The following is a 13056-nucleotide window of genomic DNA, read 5'->3' as shown; positions in this document are numbered from 1 at the left end:
GGCAGAGGTGGTCAGAATGGATAAAAAGCGTGACCCAAATATGTGCTATTTACAAGAAACACACTTTAAGTTGAAAGGCATTAGGTTGAAAGTGAAAGGATGGAAAAAATATAGCATGCTAATAGTAACCAAAGAAAACTAGGGTGGCTATAGTTATATCACCTAAAATAGACTTTATGTAAAAAAATTCTCATGAGAGACAAAGAGGGTTAATACATACTGATGAACAGATGAATTGAACAAGAAAATGAAACTATTACACATATACATATACTGAACAGCAGAGCCCCTATATAGACAAAGGAACTACTGACAGATTTGAAGGGAGAAATAGGTGTTCTATATTAATAGTAGGAGAATTCAATACACAACTTTCAATAATGGGTAGGATAGCTAGACAGAAGATCAGTAAAGAACCACAAGATTTGAACAATATTCTAAACGAACTAGAACTAATAGACATATGTAGAATACTTCACCTAACAATATTCTTCTCCAGTGCACATGGAACATTTTCCAAGATACTCCACGTTAGGTCAAAGAATAAGTCTCAATAAATTCAAATGGATTAAAACAATACAATGGATCTTATCTGATCATAATAGCATGAAGCTAGAAATCAACAACAGAGGGAGAAATGGAAAAAAATCACAAAATATGTGGAAATTGAAACAACACACTCTTAAGGAACCAATGATTTTAAAGAGGAAATCACAAGGAAAATTAGGAAAATGTTAAGGTAAGTTAAAATGAAAATACAACATACCAAAACTTATGAGATGCTGTAAAGACAGGGCTTAGAGGGAAATTTATAGCTCTGTATGATTACGTTAAAAAGGAAGAAAGATTTCAAATCAGAAATCTAACCTCCAAATTGGAAGAATACGAAAGCAGAGCAAATGAAACCTTAAGTGAGCAGAAGGATGAAAATAAAAGATTTTCGTGTTCATATGCTATTATGATTTTTAAAAAATTTTTAATTAAAAAAAAGAAAAGAAAAGATTTGAGTGGTGAGAAATGAAATAGAGAAAAAAGATGAGAGAAATAATCAGCAAAAGAATATTACAGACCAATGTCTCTTATGAATATAGATGCAAAATTTCTCAACAAAATGCTGGCAACCATAATCCAACAACACATTAAAAGAATTATACACAAAGATCAAGTGGAATTCATCCCAGATATGTAAGGGTGGTTCAACCTAAGAAAACCAATTAATGTAATATACTACTTTAACTGAATGAAGGAAAAAAACCACATGATCATCTCAATGCAGAAGTATTTGAACAAAATTCAAATACTCCTTTTTTTTTTATAAAAGCCATTATAAAACTAGGAATAGAAGGAAATTTCCTTAACACAATAAAGGACTTATATGAAAAATCCACAAGTAATACCATTCTCAATTGAGAAATACTGAAAGCTTTCTTTCTAACACCAAGAACAAGACAAAGATGCTTTGTAAGTCACCAGGGCTAGAAGTTCTAACCACAGCAATTTGGCAAGAAGAAAAAAAAAAAGAAAGAAAAGAAAGAAAGGCATCCAAATTACAAAGGAAGAACTAAAACTTTCCCTTTTTGCAGAGTGCACAATCCCTATAGAGAAAATCCTGAAAAATCCACAAGAAAGGTCCCAGAATAAATGAATTCAGCAAAGTGGTGGAGCACAAGATCAACACTAAAAAATTAGTAGTGTTTCTATCACTAGTAATGAAATTTGGAAGAAGAAATTTTAAAAAAATCCATTTTCAATAGCAACTAAGAGAATCGCATATTTTGAAATAAATCTAACCAAGGGTTTAAAAGACTTGTGCCCAGAAAACTACAAAACATTGCTAAAGCAAATCAAAGAAGATCTAAATAAATGGAAGGATGTTCTTTATTCATGAATCGGAAGGCTAAATGTTGTTCAGATGTCACTTCTACCCAAAACTATTTACAGATTCAATGCAAACCTAATAAAAATTTCAACAGCCTTCTTTGCAAAAATGGAAAAACCAGCTATCACATTGGGAGGGTAAGTGGTCTTGGAAAGTCAGTGACATCTTGAAAAAGAAGAAGAATGTTGAAAGACTCACACTCCCTGCTCCTGAAACCTATGACAAGCCACAATATTCAAACCGACATGGCAATGGGACAAGGACAGGCATATGGATCAATGTAACTGAATTGATAGTTCAAACTTCACATTTATGGCTAACAAATATTTGACAAGGAGGCAAAGTCCATTCAATCAGGAAAGAATAATCTTTTTAAAAAATGGTGCTAGGAAAAGTGGACTTCCTCCTTCCATGAAGGAGGACCCCTGTCTCATACCATATACAAAAAAAATCAACACAAAATGGATCAAAAACCTAAATATAAGAACCAACTTATCAAACTCCTAGAAGAAAACATATGGAAGCATCTTCAGGATTTTGTACTAGGGAATGGTTTCTTGGAACTTACACCCAAAAACAAGCAACAAAAGGCAAAATAGATAAATGGGGCCTAAAAAAATGAACAACCTTCATGCAACAAAGGACATTATCATGAAAGGAAAAGGACAAGCTGCTCAGAATGGGAGAAAATATGTGGATATGATCTAATATTTAGATTATATAAAGAAACTTCAACACAACAATAAAAAGACAAACAACACAATTTTAAAAATAGGCAAGCCACTTGAATAGGCATTTCTTCAAAGAAGATACACAAATGGCCAAAAGCCACATGAAATGGTGCTCAGTATCATTAGCTGTTAGGGAAATGCAAATCAAAACCACAATGAGATACCATTTCATACTTATTTGAATGGCTACTATTGACAAAATGAAAAATGAAAGTATTGGAGAGGTTGTGGTGAAATAGGAACATTCATTCATTATTGGTGGGAAAGTAAAATGGTGTAACCACTTCCACTGTCTGTGGTAATGTAGAATTACCATATGACCCAGCAATTCTACTCATAAGTATGTACCAAAAATAATGGAAAGTATGGACTCGATTTGCACAATGGTGTTCATAACAGCAATGAAACCCTGATACATAGAACAACATGAATGAACCTTGAGAACAACATGTTGAGTGAAAAAGGCCAGACAACAAAGAACAGATATTGCATGGCTGCACTGATAGGAAATATCAGGGGCAGTTTTTTTAGCACAGTTTTTGAAGAGATTCTTTTTTCCCAGTTTAATGGGCTTGGCACCTGTATAATTCTTTAAGGAAACAGAAAAACAGGAGATACCTATAAATATGAGATTTAATAAAAGTATCTCACACAATTGTGGGGATGCATGAGTCCAAATTATGTAGGGCAGACTGTGAGTTGGCAACAATGCTGCAGTAGAGATGAAAGTTCTTTCTTCTGAGTGCTGAAATTGTCAGCAGTCCTTAAAAGTCTTCAATCAATCGGATCAAACCAGCCTTCTGGTTTATTAATCAGCCATGAAATGTCCTTGCAGTAATGGTAAGGCCAGTGCTTGCTTGACCAAACAACAGGGCGCCATCACCTGGCCAAGTTGTCATATGAACCAACCATATCAGCACCCTTCTCAAAAATCAGTTGGCCATAGATATGAAGTTTTATTTATGAGCTGTCCTTTTGAATCCATTGGTCTATATGTCTGTCTTTGTGCCAACACCATGCTGTTTTTATTACTGTGGCTTTGTGAAAATGTTTACGATAGGAAAGTGTAAGTCCTCCATGTTCATTGGAATTTTGATTGGGATTGTATTGAATCTGTAAACTGCTTTGGTTAGAATTGACTTATTGACAATATTTAATCTTCCAATACATGAACACAGAATACCCTTCCATTTATTTGGCCCTTTGACTTCTTTTAGCAATGCTTTATAGTTTTCTGTATAATAGCCTTTACATTCTTAGCTAGATTTATTCCTAGATATTAGACTCTCTTAGCTGCTATTGTAAATGGAATTTTGTTCTTGATTTCTTCTTCTGGTGGTTCCTTACTAGTGTATAGAAATAGTACTGATTTTTGAATGTTGCTCTTGTATCTCACCATTCTGCTGAATTCATTTATTAGCTCTGGGAGCTTTCTTGTGAGTTTTTCAGGATTTTCTACATGTGCGATCATGTCCTCTCTATATAGGTTATGTGTTTCTTCTTTCTTTCCAGTTTGGATGCCTATTTTCTCTCTCTCTCTCTTTTTTTGTCAGATTGCTTTGGCTAAATTTTCCAGTAAAATCTTAAGTAACAGTGATGTTTTACTTTCCTGGCTGCTCAAGCAAATACCGTGAAATAGGTCCAGTTATGCAATGGAAATATAATGGCTCATGGTTTTGAGCTTAGGAAAACTTCCATATCAACTTGTTGCTTTCTCCCCAAAGACTATCGCTTTCTGTGGCTGGCTGCTGGAGATCGTTGGTCCTTAGCTTGTCACAAGGACCAATCATGGCAAGGCACATGATGGTGTCATGTGATTTCTCCCTTCTCTTCAGAGTTCTGTTGTTCAGCCTCTGGCTGCTCCCTCTGTAGCTTTCCCTCTATCTGTCTGAATTTCATTCCACTTACAAAAGGCTCCAGAAATAAGATTAAGACCCATCCTGATTGATATGGGCCATACCTTAACCAAAGCAACCCTAATAGCATGGTCCAATTTCCAATGGGATCTCATACACAGGAATGGATTAAGTTTAAGAATATGTTTTTCTGGGCTACATACACCTCCAAAGCATAAGAGGTGAGGGTGGACATCTTTGACTTGCTCCTGATCTTAGAAGGAACGTTTTCATCCTTTCAATATTGAGTATGATGTTTCATTCACCTTAAGATTAGTAGTTAATAGTGGGTTCTCATTTACGCTGTTTATGTTGAGGAAATTTCCTTCTATTTCAAGTTTTCTAAGTGTTTTTATCAAGAAGCAGTGTTGGATTTTCTCACATTTCTTTTTGGTGTCAATTGCAATAGTCATGTTTTCCCCCCCTTTGTTCTGGTAATGTGATGTTTTACATGAACTGATTTTCCTATGCTGAACCATTCTTGCATACCTGGAATATATCCCACTTGATCATGATGCAAAATTCTTTCAATGTGCTGTTGTACTCATATTGCTAGTACAGAGGATTTTTGCATTTGTATTCATAAAAGATATTGGCCCGCAGTTTTCTTTTGTGATATCATTATCTGTCTTTGGTATTAGGGAGTTGTTGGTGTCATAGGATAAGTGAGGGAGTGTTCCCTGCTCTTCATTTTTTTTGGAAGAGTTTGAGCAGATTTTGTGTTAAATTCTTCTTGGAATGTTTGACAAATTTCACCCTGAAGCCATCTAGTCCAGAGCTTTTCATTGTTGGGAGGTTTTGATTATAGACTCAATGTTTTTACATTTTATGGGTTTGATAATATTTTGTATTTCTTCTTGAGTCAGTGTGGATAATTTGTGCATTTCTAGTAATTTCTCCATTACACCTAAGTTATCAAATATGCTCTTGTACACTTGTTCATAATATATTCACATGATCCCTTTTATTTCTGTGGGATCAGTTTTAATATACCCTTTTACATTTCTAATTTTGATTATATGTGTCCTCTCCATTTTATATCCCCCTTTTCAGTTCTGATTTTGATGATTTGTGTTTTCTCTCTTATTCTGTCAGTTTTATTGCTGTTTTTGGAGAAATAACTTTTGTTGATTCTTTCTATTCTTTGTGTGTGTGTGTGTTTTGTATGCTGCATGGTGTGGGGGTCACATTTCATTTTTTTTTCCATGTGAGTATCCCCTTACTGCAGCACCATTTGTTGAATTTTTTTGTGGTTGTTTATTGGGTTTTTCATTTGTTTGCTTGTTTGTTTGGAAAGTGCCTGGGCTGGGAATCAAACCCAGATCTCTTGCATGGCAGGCAAGAATTCTACCACTGAACTACACTTACACCCCCTCCATTGTTTTTGAATTCACTATTTCATTTCTTTCTGCTCTAATCTTTGTTATTTCCTTTCTTCTACTTGCTCTGCATTTAGTTTTCTCTTCTTATTCTATATCCTCCAGTTGTGAGGTCAGGTCTCTGACTGGAGATCTTCCTTTTTTTTCAAAGCAAGCTTTTAGAAATGTAAGTTTCCCACTCAGCCCTGCCTTTGCTGCATTCCAGACATCTGGTATGCTGTGTTTTTGTTTTCATTCACCTTAAGATATTTCCTAATTTCCCTTGTAGAGTCATCCTTTGGATCACTGATTCTTGAAAAATGTGTTGTTTTAATTTCTAAATATTTGTGAATTTCCCATTTCTCTCTCTGATATTGATTTCTAGCTTCATTCCATTGTGGCCATGGAAGATACATTGTATGAGTTTGATATAATTGAATTTATTGAGACTTGTTTTATGATCTAACATGTGTTCTATTCTGGAGAATGATCCATGGGTACTCAAGAAGAATGTGTATTCTGTTTTGTTTTTTTTTTCATTTTTTCCCATCAAATGTTTTTATTATCATGTTTGAAACTTTTGATTAAGTTGGCATTGTAAGAAAACCTCTCTTATTTTCTTTCATGTTATTCTTTATTTATTTATTTATTTATTTATTTATTTATTTATTTATTTTATTAATTAAAAAAATTAACAAAACATTTAGAAATCATTCCATTCTACATGTACAATCAGTAATTCTTAATATCATCACATAGTTGCATATTCATCATTTCTTAGTACATTTGCATCGATTTAGAAAAAGAAATAAAAAGACAACAGAATAAGAATTAAAACGATAATAGAGAGAAAAAAAACCCTATACCTCACATGCAGCTTCATTCAATGTTTTAACATAATTGCATTACAATTAGGTAGTATTGTGCTGTCCATTTCTGAGTTTTTATATCCAGTCCTGTTGCACAGTCTGTATCCCTTCAGCTCCAATTACCCCTTCTCTCTCTTTTTTTAATTAACGGAAAAAAAGAAATTAACCCAACATTTAGAATTCATACCATTCTACATATGCAATCAGTAATTCTTAACATCATCACATAGATGCATGATCATCGTTTCTTATGTATTCTGTTTTTGTTGAATGAAATATTCTGTTTGTCTATTAGGTCTAGTTGGTTTAGAGTATAACTCAAGTCCTTTATTTCTTTATTGAACTTCTGTGTAGATGTTCTACCTATTATTGAAAGCTATGTATAAAAGTCTCTTTCTAATCCTGTAGAATAATCTATGTCTGGCTTCAAATCTTAAAATATTTTCTTCACATATTTCAGGGCTTTCTCATTATGTGCATACATTTTAAATGTTTTTTATTGTATAATATATATACAAAGCAAAGAAAAAAGTAATAATATTCAAAGCACACATCAATGAGCAGTTACAGTACAGATCCTAAAGTTTGTTATGGGCTACCATTCCATCATCTCAAATTTTTCCTTCTAGCTGCTCCAAAACTCTGAAGGCTAGAACAAATATAGTATAGTGATTCAGAGCCCATATTTATTTGTCAAATCCCATTTTCTCCATTATAGCTCCTCCTTCTCCTTTAATCCTTCCTCCCAATCTATATGGATGTTTGGTGAATGCCTGTTCTGACATTTTCATGTTGAGAAGGGATGTCCACACTGAGGAATTGGGGGATGTAATTAATAGATAATCCTGGAGAGGCTGGTCTCTATGGGTTTCGGGATTTATCTGACGCAGGAACCCTCTGGAAATTATATGTTCTAGGAAGACAAATCTACTGCATGAAACTTTTATGGAGTCTCAGGTCAAACCCTACATTTTCATAAGTGTCAACAGGAGTGATGTTATTGGAGGTTAACAGACCATGGCAATTAACACTATCTAACTGAATCTTGCATAAAAGCAACCTCCAGAAAGCCTCTTGGATCTATTTGATCTCTTGTCCACTGATTCCTTATTTTATTACATTTCTTTTCTGCCCTTTTCCTCAGGAAGGTGTTGTCAATGCCATGGTTCAAGGGCCAGACTCATCCCCAGAAATCATGCCCCACATTGTCAGGGAGATTTTTCACCCCTGAATGGCTTGTATCATGTATGGGGTAGGGCAATGATTTCCCTTACAGAGTTGGACAGAGAGAGAGACAGAGAGAGAGACAGAGAGAGAGACAGAGAGAGAGAGAGAGAGAGAGAGAGAGAGAGAGAGAGAGAGAGAGAGAGAGAGAGAGACCGAGAGAGAGACCACATCTGATCAACGAAGAGGCTTCCTGGAAGCAACTCTTAGGCCTCATTATATGTACTCTTCGCAGAAATAACTTTCATAAGAGCTAGCCTCAAAATCCAAGGATTGGCCTATTTTCTTAAGAGTCTCCAATAGTTGAGTGGGTACTCACGGTTTCCCAGATGGGGGAGTTTAAGAGTTCCATTAAATACATATACATATTCCCCCTTCAGATCCTCAGAGGACTCTACCAATACTTTTTAATTATCAGGCCACCATAGCCTGAGATGTATCCTGATACCACACCAAGCCATAGAGAATTACCAGGCCTCGTTCCCATTCTGGACTCCAGGAGTCCGGCCTGTCTAAATGAGCTATCCAGAGAGGCTGATTCAGGCTATGAGTTACAGAAAATTTAGGTTCTAGACATAATAAACCTCTCTGCCTTTGATTTCATACAGCAGCTGAAGGTCTAGAGAACATACACTATCATCGTTACCCTGCTTTCTAATTTACCTTAGACCCAGCCAGATTGGCTTGTTTTAAACTCTAAGGTCTGATCTCTTTCTTGGTAACTTCAACTGTAGTCATATATAGCTATGCTAACTTTCAGGACTGCAGCACTCCATTTCTGAGACCCAGGTGTCACAGAGCTACTCAGAGTTCCAGGGGAAAATATTTTCTGAGACTTTAGCATATTTGCTCATCTGTTTCTGGCACAGCCCATCATCCCCAAGGTTTATTCAGTGTCATATGCCCTTGACTTCTTTCTTTTTTGTAGGGGTACCAAGTTCCATTATATAAATATATCATTGTTTGCCCTTGTACTTTACAGTCATTTTATGCTTTGGCTCCCTCCATCCTCATGGATAATGTCCAAAATAAACAAAACATGTCTTACAATATCTTCATTTGATTGTACAATCAGCAGCACTCTCAATTTTAGTCAATTTTCATTGGTCCATAATGACAAAGAACTAGCAAACATAACATCACCAACTATTGAATCAAAACTGCCGCTTATCACTTGTCCCTCCCCCACCCTAGTTAGTTGCTCCTGGTAGTGCTGTGGTATTGTTGATGTTTTCCTGTTAACTATTGGCCATAGCATGCATTTTTAGTTTCCCCTGTATCCCTCTACAATTGGTTCTTTGTCCACTATTCAGCCACTGAAATAGCTCATGTGAGAACTTACTTATAATTGTAAATTTGATCATTGGGATACATGGCACTAGACATACCCTTTCAACCATATTCACCTTAAATATGGCAATGTTATTTATAAACCCACTAATTAGTTATCATCACTTCTATCTGTTCCCTTGCATTTAGATTCAACCTCTTTGGGTAGCCTTTCCTCCGACTCCAGCTATTGTGTACCCCTAAGTCTGCTATATTCTATAGTATAACCTCTGAGATTACCATTACCAGGATCATAATAATGAAATCATACAGTACCCATGCTTTTGTGACTGATTTATTTCACTCAGCATTACGTCCTTAAGTTTCATCCACATTGTCATACGATTGAGGACATCATTTCATCTTACTGTTGCATAATATTTCATCATATGTATGTACCACATTTTGTTTACCCACTCATTTCTTGATGAGCACTTGGATTGTTTCCATCTTTTAGCAAACGTGAATAGTGCCCCTATGAACATTGGTGTACAAATATCTGTTTGTGTCACTGCCCTTAGCGTTTCTGGGTATATAATGAGTATTGCCAGGTGTTCCAGTTTGCTAGTTGCTGGAATGTGATATACCAGAAACAGAATGGCTTTTAAAAGGGCAAATTTACTAAGTTGCAAGTTTACAGTTCTAAGGCCATGAAAACGTACCAACTAAAGCAAGGCTATAGAAATGTCCAATCTAAGGCATCCAGGGAAAGAGACCTAGGTTCAAGAAGGCTGATGACATTCGGGGTTACTCTATCAATTGGAAAGGCACATGGCGAACAGCAGCATCTGCTAGCTTTCTCTCCAGGCTTCTTGTTTCATGAAGCTTCCCTGGGGGCATTTTCCTTCTTCATCTCTAAAGGTCTCTGGCTGCATAGGCTCTGTCACTCTTTCCAAAATAGTTCCCTCATAAAGGGCTCCAGTAAGCACTTGAATGGGTGGAGACACAACTCTATGGAAACCATCTAATCAAAAGTTACCACCCACAATTGGGTGGGTCACATCCCCACGGATAATTTAAAAATTCCCACCCAGCAATACCGAATGAGGATTAAAGGACAAGGCTTTTCTGGGGTCCACAAATTAAACCAGCACACCAGGTCACAGGGCAATTCAATATTTAGTTTTCTGAGGAATCACAAAACTGTCTTCCACAGCAGCAGCACCATTATACATTCTTGCCTACAGTGAATAAGTATTTCAATTTCTCCACATCCTCTCCAACCTTTGCAGTTGTCTGTTTGTTTAATAGCAGCCATTCTTCTGGTGTGAGGTGATATCTCATTGCCATCATAATTTTCATTTCCCTTATAACTAATAAAAGTGAGCATCTCTTCATGTACCTTTTAGCCATCAGTATTTGCTCTTCAGAAAAGTGTCTATTCATATCCTCTGCCCATTTTATAACTGGGTTGCTTATTCATTTGTGTTGAGCTATACAATTTCTTTATGTACAAAGACTATCAAGCCTTTTTCCAACATGTATTTTTCAAATATTTTCTCCCATTGAGTTGGCTGCCTCTTCACCTTTTTAAACAAAGTCCTTTGAGGCACAGAAGCTCTTGATCTTAAATAATTCCTATTTACTCTTCTGCTCCTTGTGCTCTTAGTGTAAAGCTTAAGAAGCTACCTCCTATTACTAGATTTGAAAATGTTTCCTTGCATTTTCTTCTAGAAGTTTCATGGTACTGGCTCTTACACTTAGATCTTTAATTTATTTTGATTTAATTTTTGTATAGAGTGCATGATAGGGGTCCTCTTTCATCCCTTTGGCTATTGATATCCAATTCTCACATGTCCATTTATTGAAAAGACTATTCTGTCCCAGTTCAGTGGATGGAGGGGGAGGGGGCCCTTATCAAAGATCAAATGTCCATAAATTTGATGGTCTATCTCTGCACTCTAGACTCTATTCCATTGGTCTATGCTTTTATCTTTATGGCAATACCACGTTGTTTTGACTACTGTGGCTTTATTGTAAGCTTTAAAGTCAGGAAGTGCTAATCCTCCCACTTTGCTCTTCTTTTTTAGGATGGCTTTAGCTATTTGGGGTCTCTTTCCCATTCATACAAATTTGAAAACAAGCTTTTCCAAGTCTTCAAAGAAGGTTGTTGGGATTTTAATTGGTATTGCATTGAATCTGTAGATCAACTTGACTAAAATTGACATCTTAATGATATTTAACCTTCCTATCCATGAGCATGGAATGCTTTTCCATTTATTTAGGTCATTTTTCATTTTGTAGCAATTTTAAAATTTCTATGTTTAAATCCTTGACATCCTTGTTTAGGCTTATTCCTAGATACCTGATTTTTCTGGTTGGTATTTTGAATGGAATTTTTTCCTTAATTGTCACCTAAGATAGGTCATTGCTTGTGTATAGATACATTACTGTTTTTTTTTTTTACAATAAACTTGTATCCTGCCACTTTGTTGCATTTGTTTATTAGCTCAAGTAGCTTTGCCATAGATTTCTCAGGGTTTTCTAAGTATAGAATCATGTCGTCTGCAGACAATGAAAGTTTTATTTCTTCCTTTTCTAGTTGGACGCATTTCATTTCTTTCTCCTGCTTAATTGCTCCAGCTAGGACTTCTAATATAATGTTGAATAATAGTGGTGACAATGGGCATCCTTGTCTTCTTCTCAATCTTAGGGGGAATGTTTTTATCAGGAAAGGATACTGGGTTTTGTCAAATACTCCTTCAGCATCAATTGATATGATCATGTGGTTTTTCCCTTTTGATTTATTAATATGCTGTTAAAATCGATTTTCTTGCATTGAGCCACCCTTGCATTCCTGGTATAAACCCAACTTGGTCATGATGTATAATTTTTCTAATGTGTTGCTGGATTCGATTTTCTAATATTTTGTTAAGAATTTTTGTATCTATGCTCATTAGGGAGATTGGTCTGTAGTTTTACTATTCTGTAGTATCTTTATCTGATTTTTGGTATATAGAGTGATGTTAACTTTGTAAAATGAGTCAGGTAGCATTCCTTTTTCCTCAATTTTTTGGAAGAGTTTGAGCAGCATTGGTGTTTGTTAGTTATTTTTGAAGTGTTTTATGTAATTCACCTGTGAAGCTGTCTGGTCTTGGGCTTTTCTTTGTGGGAAGATTTTTAATGACTTATTGAATCTCTTTACTTGTAGTTGGCTTGTTGAAATCTTCTATTTCTTTTTGAGGTGGTAGAGGTTAATTTGTGTCTTTCTAGAAATTCGTCCATTTCATCTAAGTTGACTAGTTTGTTGGCATATAGTTGCTTATAATATTCTCTTAGGGTTTTTTAAGTTTCTTCATAATCTATGGTAACAATGCCTTTCTCATTTCTGAGTTTGTTTATTTACATTCTCTCTTTTTTTCTTTGTTTGTCTAGGAAGGGCTCCATCAATTTTATTGATTTTCTCAAAGAACCAACTTTTAGTTTTGTTGATTCTTTCTATTGTTTTATTGTTCTCCAGTAGTTTATTTCTGCTTTAATCTTTATTATTTCTTTTCTTTTACTTGCTTTGGGGTTAGTTTGTTGTTCTTTCTCTAAATTCTCCAGAGAAGCAGTTAAATCTTCAAGTTTTCCTCCATCTTGTATTTTAATATACACATTTAGTGCGATAAATTTTCCTTTCAACACTACCTTTGCTGCATCCCATAAGTTTTGATATGTTATATTTTCATTATCATTTGTCTCCAGATATTTACCAATTTCTCTAGCAATTTCTTCCTTGACCCACTGATTATTTAAGAGTGTGTTGTTTAATCTCCATATATTTGGAAA

This window comes from Tamandua tetradactyla, chromosome 6 (assembly GCF_023851605.1).
Source record: "Tamandua tetradactyla isolate mTamTet1 chromosome 6, mTamTet1.pri, whole genome shotgun sequence".
NCBI classification, from domain to species: Eukaryota; Metazoa; Chordata; class Mammalia; order Pilosa; family Myrmecophagidae; genus Tamandua; species Tamandua tetradactyla.
The sequence above is the reverse complement of the archived record's forward strand: the minus strand, read 5'-3'. Positions refer to the sequence as shown.